This window comes from Argopecten irradians, unplaced genomic scaffold (assembly GCF_041381155.1).
Source record: "Argopecten irradians isolate NY unplaced genomic scaffold, Ai_NY scaffold_1221, whole genome shotgun sequence".
Lineage (NCBI taxonomy): Eukaryota > Metazoa > Mollusca > Bivalvia > Pectinida > Pectinidae > Argopecten > Argopecten irradians.
In genome coordinates this window covers 1-6,897 of record NW_027188687.1, presented here as the reverse complement: position 1 = coordinate 6,897, position 6,897 = coordinate 1, and the positions used below count along the sequence as shown (strand labels likewise).

Genomic DNA, 6,897 nt, shown 5'->3' with positions numbered 1-6,897 from the left:
AATGGGAGGGGGTCAAGTCTATAGTTTATATATAGTCAACACATTTATATTCAGTGTACATGCATTTTTTTGCGTCATTTTCATTGGACAATGAGTCAATCATTTGGTTAGAATTATTAACCTGAGATAGCATTTTTTTAAATGATCATATCAAGTTGTTTACAGTTCTTTAAACTGGGGGTTGCCCTAAAATACTATGGGTCGGTAGGCTAAAAAAAAAAATTTCTGGCTCAAATAGCTTTACTTCAAAAAAATCTTTATGGTCTGCGTAATAAAATTCTGGAAACTTTCACCCCCTGGGGCTATAAGTAGAAACAAATGTCTGTTTCATGCAAATAGAAATGTTCTTGAAAATCCCTATTAACAAAATTTTGAATTATTTTATGACACATTCCCATATTGGTGGCCGCTACGTTGTTCCAAAAAAAAGGTCATCACAATTTTAGAATCTCTAGGTTGATCCAATATGATATCTCCCTTAATAGTGAGCAATTGCAAGTTTATGTATAGAAACTAATTAGTGGGGTCAAAACACTAATTTTATGACATATTAATGCACATGAACAATTTTGGATTGGAGTAACGAGTCAAACTTGTTATGAATTATTAGGCAATAGATAAAGCATTTTAGAATTGATCATATCCCAATTGGTCCACTTAAAAGCCGTTTGATCCTGGGGGCAGTATGTGGCGTGTCCATCAAAACCTGGTCAGATAAGGCTAAAAATAAAACTACAAAATCATCTTCTTTCAATATTCTGGATTTTATTGATGTATATAAGCAAATACTGGCATGACTTTAAAATCTAAAAGGTGTTTAAAGTTTGTTTATAAAAATTGTAAATTATAATTGTTTGGTATTTCATGTGATAATTCCAACCATCGAAGTTGTGGTAATGTTTACAAATGCACCAACAGTTTACTATTTTCAAGGTACAAATAAACATAAATTAGTTTGTATCGTACAGGAACCATAATCAGAACTAAATGAAATTTTTGTTTGTAATGTAACTTCAATTTTTCATAGGTCAAACCGTGTATTTTGTCAACAATCTTTACATTAGTGCGTATTATTTTAGTACTGAGGATAGCATTTCTCAGTATTATCCACATTGGAATTCCCCTGGCCTATTGTATGCATTTCAAAAGATGGGTCGTTCTTAAGAAAATTCATGGTCAAACCAGTAGGCTAAAACTCAAGATAATCGCTAATTCCTCAAAATAACTGGATTAGTCAGATTATCAAATAAGTTATAGATGGAATGGTCATGTCAGAGTTTTTATAATGACTAGAGTGATTTAATGTCTGTGATAGGAACTTTAAAAGTCCTGCATTTAAATAGTACCTCTCTCTGATTGGAGAGCGGTTTACAGTTTGTTCTGACAGTTAAGTTTGTAAAGGAGTAAAAACATATTCATTGTGAACATTTTATTTGCAATAAATTTTTCTGTAGTATAAATTAGTAAAACTTGCATTAAAGGGCTAATTATTTTCAGCCTAAGATTAGCATGTTCCTTCATCCAATCCTAATCCTGACTCGATGATCCCCTGGGCTTTAATACGTATTGGTCTCAAATGTTAACAGGAGCATTTCAATTGATTAAAAAAACTCAAAAAAAAACCTCTAAGTATTTACAGTTTTGATGGAAGCATGTACTCTTCATATAGTCATAAACAGTTGTCAAATTTATTTAAATCACTGATTTTAACTATCCAAGTAAAACCCTTAGCTTTATAAATATTTTGCCACTTATTAATTCCACTTATAGGTAAGGGGATAATAAGTAAATAGTGTTCTTACCACTTAGTTTCCCCTTGTATCTCTCAATTTGCCTTTGTAAAAGCAAGTGGTTTTAAAGTAGGGCTTAGAAACAACTTCAATCCATCACTATGTCGACTATTTGTTCTGTTTAATACTTATTTTCCACTTATAATACTTCATCATTATTTGCAAACTAATTTTGCCTACTTAATTTCCACTTGGAAAAGTTAAGTCATATTTTGCAGATTGTTAGACAACTTATTTTCCACTTATAATACTTAATCATTATTTGCAATCTAATTTTGCCAACTTAATTTCCACTTGGAAAAGTTAAGTCATATTTTGCAGACTGTTAGACAACTTATTTTCCACTTATAATACTTAATCATTATTTGGAAAAAAAAATATTTGGCATGATCATAAATCATCCCCAAACATGGCCAATTTTTAAATTGTTTTACATCAGGATGTAATAAAATTATGTTTAGAACATTGTGAAATAATTTTGATGATTTTCAGAACAGCTTTATGTCAAAAGACCTGTACCGTAAAAATTTGTGTAACTTGCGCACCAATGTACTTAGCGCAGGTACTTTTTTGGGCTGAAAATGCTGAAAAAAACTCTACGGTAATATTTTGTGCATCAAAATTTTTTGGGAAAAACAATGTCCATGGAGCCACAAAATCGATGTATAAAAGTGGCAATTTCAATGCAAACATTCCCAATCAATGCTTGACAACTTGTACAATCAAGTGTTTTATTTAGAAGAAATAATACTAAAATTGCATTGTGTTTGTTTTCTTTTATTGGCCACCGTAACCTGAAACTGTCTGTGAAATATCTTGCAGATGTCCAAATCATCGGCGGTCCACCGTCCACCGTACTCCGTGCACTCCATGAATAGTTATCAGAAATATTTGAAAAGATTATAATCTAGTTACTTAAAATTGTGACAATAAGTAATATTAGTGTGTTGAAGATAATTAACAAACTTTAAAGAGCAATCGAATAACGTTGCATTGGCTTGCGATAATCACATTGTAAGTGAACTCACTACGGTACCAGATCCAAGCTGATGGCTAATTATATATAACAGTACGGCTAAAAATGTCACTAACCTTGTAGCTTGTTAGTTCTGCAGTAATAAAATTGCAAACCACTCATCGAAAATCTTAAATATAGGTCATTTTCGACATCTTATAAATCCCACGTGTGTTTTGACTTTTTGCACACTTGACTTTTTGCACACGGCCCACAGCCGGGACGGTTCTCTACGTAAGGAGCATTGCTAGATATGCTTTAGGATTTTCATGCGCAATTTTACTAGAAATATGAAGATTCATTAAAACATCTAAATAAAGACATAATAGTACTTTACTCAAGTGAGTGTTGATGCAATTTGAAGAATAAAATCTTTGTTTTTAAGTAGATACAGACGCATTATTGATGATGTATATAGATCGGTTAAGCTAACTAGCCATTAATTCACACCTCGGCTAACCAGTCACTCACAGGTGGCTATCAATATGTTTGTGTATAGGTGCACACACACTATCCATACATTCCATTAAATGGGGTTTGGGGCTTAAATTATTATCCAGCTTGGATTAAACAAACACGCTAGGTTATAGGTATGAAAATTATCGTTAAAATTAGTGATAAACACACGTGTAGTGAACATGTTCTCCAAACTGCATGCCGTAAACCGATATGTATAGTACAGTAAACAATTTTGTCGTAAATAGGCAGTCAGACTGACACTTGTGAGTAAACGATCTTTCCATCATTATAACACCAGGAATACTTGATTTGTTCACTTTCACCAGTTATCAACATTAAAACTGGTCGAAATATTTGGATTGAAAGCTTCACTGAGGCATAGTCTGCATGTCGGAAACCAAGAGTAAACACTGTTGTCGTAAATACACTGTCGATGAATAAATTATCTTTCTACAAGAATAACACCAGAAACACTTCATTAATACACTAAATCATTTCACAACTACACTAGTTGAAATATTTGCCGAAGGCCTCACTGAGGCAAAGATTTGTTTAATTAAGATGCACAGCATGCACTTTGCTGGGGAATCCCGACCGGGGAATCCCCTTTGTTGATCACGTGACTTTTCGCGGGAAAAGAGGAAGGTGTTTACGGAAGAATTTGAAAATGTAAACAACTCGGACTCTGCCTTGCCAAGCGTACAGACGATGTTAAATCAACTTGATGGGGGTTTATTTCATGTCTGTTAGCTGATTCATCAATCACTGCCAGTTTTACATTTCAGAATTAAGGTACGTTTTCAATTTTCACCATAGAATTAGCCTAAACTACCGGTTACACGAAGCAGGTCGTAAATTTTAAAATACCACAGAACCAAAATTTCTAGCTTTGGTCAATAACTAAATCACATCATTACTGAAAACATGGTTTAAATAACTAATGTATACCAAGTATTTCATGAATTTTGGACATAATTTGGATGAGTTTGAACGATCTTATTTTTTTGAATTTTTGAATTCACTGTTTTCAGAAGAAAATACTGAGGGTCTATTTGTTCTTTTTTATCAAAAAGTCTGTGTTTTATGAGGATTGGTAACCAAAATATTATGTTTTGTACATCTTAAACTATTATTGAATTAAAAAAATGTAACTTGTAATATGAATATCTGTAAGTTATCTTCGTGTTGGCAACAGAAAATTAGGCCTATTCAAAAATCGTAACTGACATGGAAGAGTAACAACCGGAGCTACCGAGGGGAGATAAATCACAACTATGTGTAATGCCCGATGTCGTTCAGGTTGGGAAGAATAAGAGCTCGAGATTACCCTGGTAATTCTCGGTATAATTCTGTTAAACAAAGCTGCTAACAATTGATCATTGATTGCTGTAACAAAATACATTGAATATTTTGAAATACAAAGCATTTTATTGGTCTATATTTGCATGTAATTGTCTGGATTTTATGATATACGTGTATTAAAAATTATAATTCAAATATGAATATGTGAAAATTTATTTTCAAATTGGATAGTCTTATATTGATGAAAAGTTTTAGAAAATATAAGATATATATTTATAAATTACCTTCCATTTAAACTTAAATATGAAATTTTAATTTATTTGTTTACATTTTGGAATTTTAAATACAGTATAATTATTATTTATGGTTCTAAAGATCTAGTATTTTTCTTAATGAAATTTCCTATTGTGGCTTCCATGCAATTAGCTTGTGATGATATCATTCATATAATTTTTTCCAGGAATAACAGAATGGCGAGGAAAGAAGAAAACAACCACAAGTACGTTTGACTGATTTTTGGAGATTAATTTGCACCAGTCCGACACTTTCATCTTTATCATTGGTAATTAAATATACTCATAAATATGGTAATGCATTGTGAATAAATGTTTGTGTGCAAAAGCAACTAATCAATTACAGTGTAATTCATAAATCTAAATGAATTAATATACCCAGGTAAATTGAAATGGTGATCACAATAATTCTAATTGAAAAACCACAACCCTATTACATCATTCTAATATGTTAACCCTTCCTGGTTTTGATTTTTAAACAAATTCATAATAAATGAATTATTATAATTGGTTGCTATCTTTCATTCATTTTTTTTTTTACTTTAACCAGGTTCTATACATGTGTAGATTGGAGTTAAAAATGGAGAAGACACTTCCCCATGCAGACATATACAGTACAAAAGATGAGATTATCATTAGGTGTGGTGTACATAATCTGCGATACCCATATATAGGTTGGAACCTCCAGAGCCGTATCACTTAGTCAAAATCAGCAATACCAGTACAGATCGGAATAGATTGGAACAGTTCGGACACCTTCGAGCTATTTTAAACGTGTACAGGTTAAAAATCAATATTTTAGTTTAGTAACTTTGTGATTACGAACTTAACAAAAGTCGTTAAATATCGAAAGTTCAAAACTTGGAGAGGCGGAGAAAAATATGTAGTCACAGACCATACAACTTTAAGTTGTTCATTGATATCACAAAATATGCTGTTTTTCTTTTAATTTCTTTACTATTTCATTTATGCCAAAGAAATGAGCTTGGGAAGGTAATGTTATTTCTGATAATGAATATTTTAACACATATGTATTCATACAAATAATTGGGATGTCTAATATGGTATTTCTACTTGTCATGTGTAGTTTTGATCAGATACATCCTGTTTCATAATACCGTTATATAAGTTATTTAAGATAATGATGTAATAGATGATTTTATTTATTTCTGATTATTATGTGTACCATTCCATATTTACTTTATTTAAGAATGTATTTTAAAAAAAGAAATTAGTTTATATGAAATACAATACATTGAAATTTAATTGTCAAGTTTGTTATTTTTCAGAAGTAAGAGCTATTCCAGTAAAAGATCTTTCACAAACCTCTGGACTCCAGTTTTGCTTAGAGATTCAAACAATAGTTGTTACAGCAATTTAATTTAATTTTGATTTAAGAAACGAATCCAGAAGTTACTAAAGATACTTTTGATGGAATATTAGCTCTTGATGTTTAGACACTTCAAATCCCCTTAGAGGGACTACTTCAAATGCACTGGTTTCCTCATTTACATATTTTAGACGCTTAAAATCCCCTTACCAGGACCACTTTTAATCCCCTTAGTGAGACCACTTCAAATCCCCTTAGCATAACCACTTCAAATCCCCTTAGCGGGACCACTTCAAATCCCCTTGGCGGGACCACTTCAAATCCACTGGTAAGCTCATTTACATATTTTAGACGCTTAAAATCCCCTTAGTGGGACCACTTCAAATCCCCTTAGCATAACCACTTCAAATCCCCTTATTAGGACCACTTCAAATCCCCTTAGCGGGACCACTTCTAATCCCCTTAGTGGGACCACTTCAAATCCCCTTAGTGGGACCACTTCAAATCCCCTTAGTGGGACCACTTCAAATCCCCTTAGTGGGACCACTTCAAATCCACTGGATAGCTCATTTACATATTTTAGACGCTTAAAATCCCCTTATGTGATCCACTTTAAATCCACTTTGACTACCAGAAATACGCTTACAGCTACATTTCATAATTGTGTTTTAAAACAGACCCACTTAAAATGCACTTATTTCCTATTGA

The 6,897-nt window shown here is 32.3% G+C and overlaps 1 long non-coding RNA gene across 1 annotated transcript; it reads left to right on the top strand.

Moving 5' to 3' along the window:
- The first annotated feature begins 1,760 nt into the window (after positions 1 to 1,760).
- On the top strand, positions 1,761 to 6,125 carry LOC138314025 (uncharacterized). Its single transcript, XR_011207314.1, has 3 exons — positions 1,761 to 4,056; positions 5,027 to 5,128; positions 5,410 to 6,125. It is a non-coding gene; the product is annotated as an uncharacterized lncRNA (long non-coding RNA).
- The last annotated feature ends 772 nt before the right edge of the window (positions 6,126 to 6,897 follow it).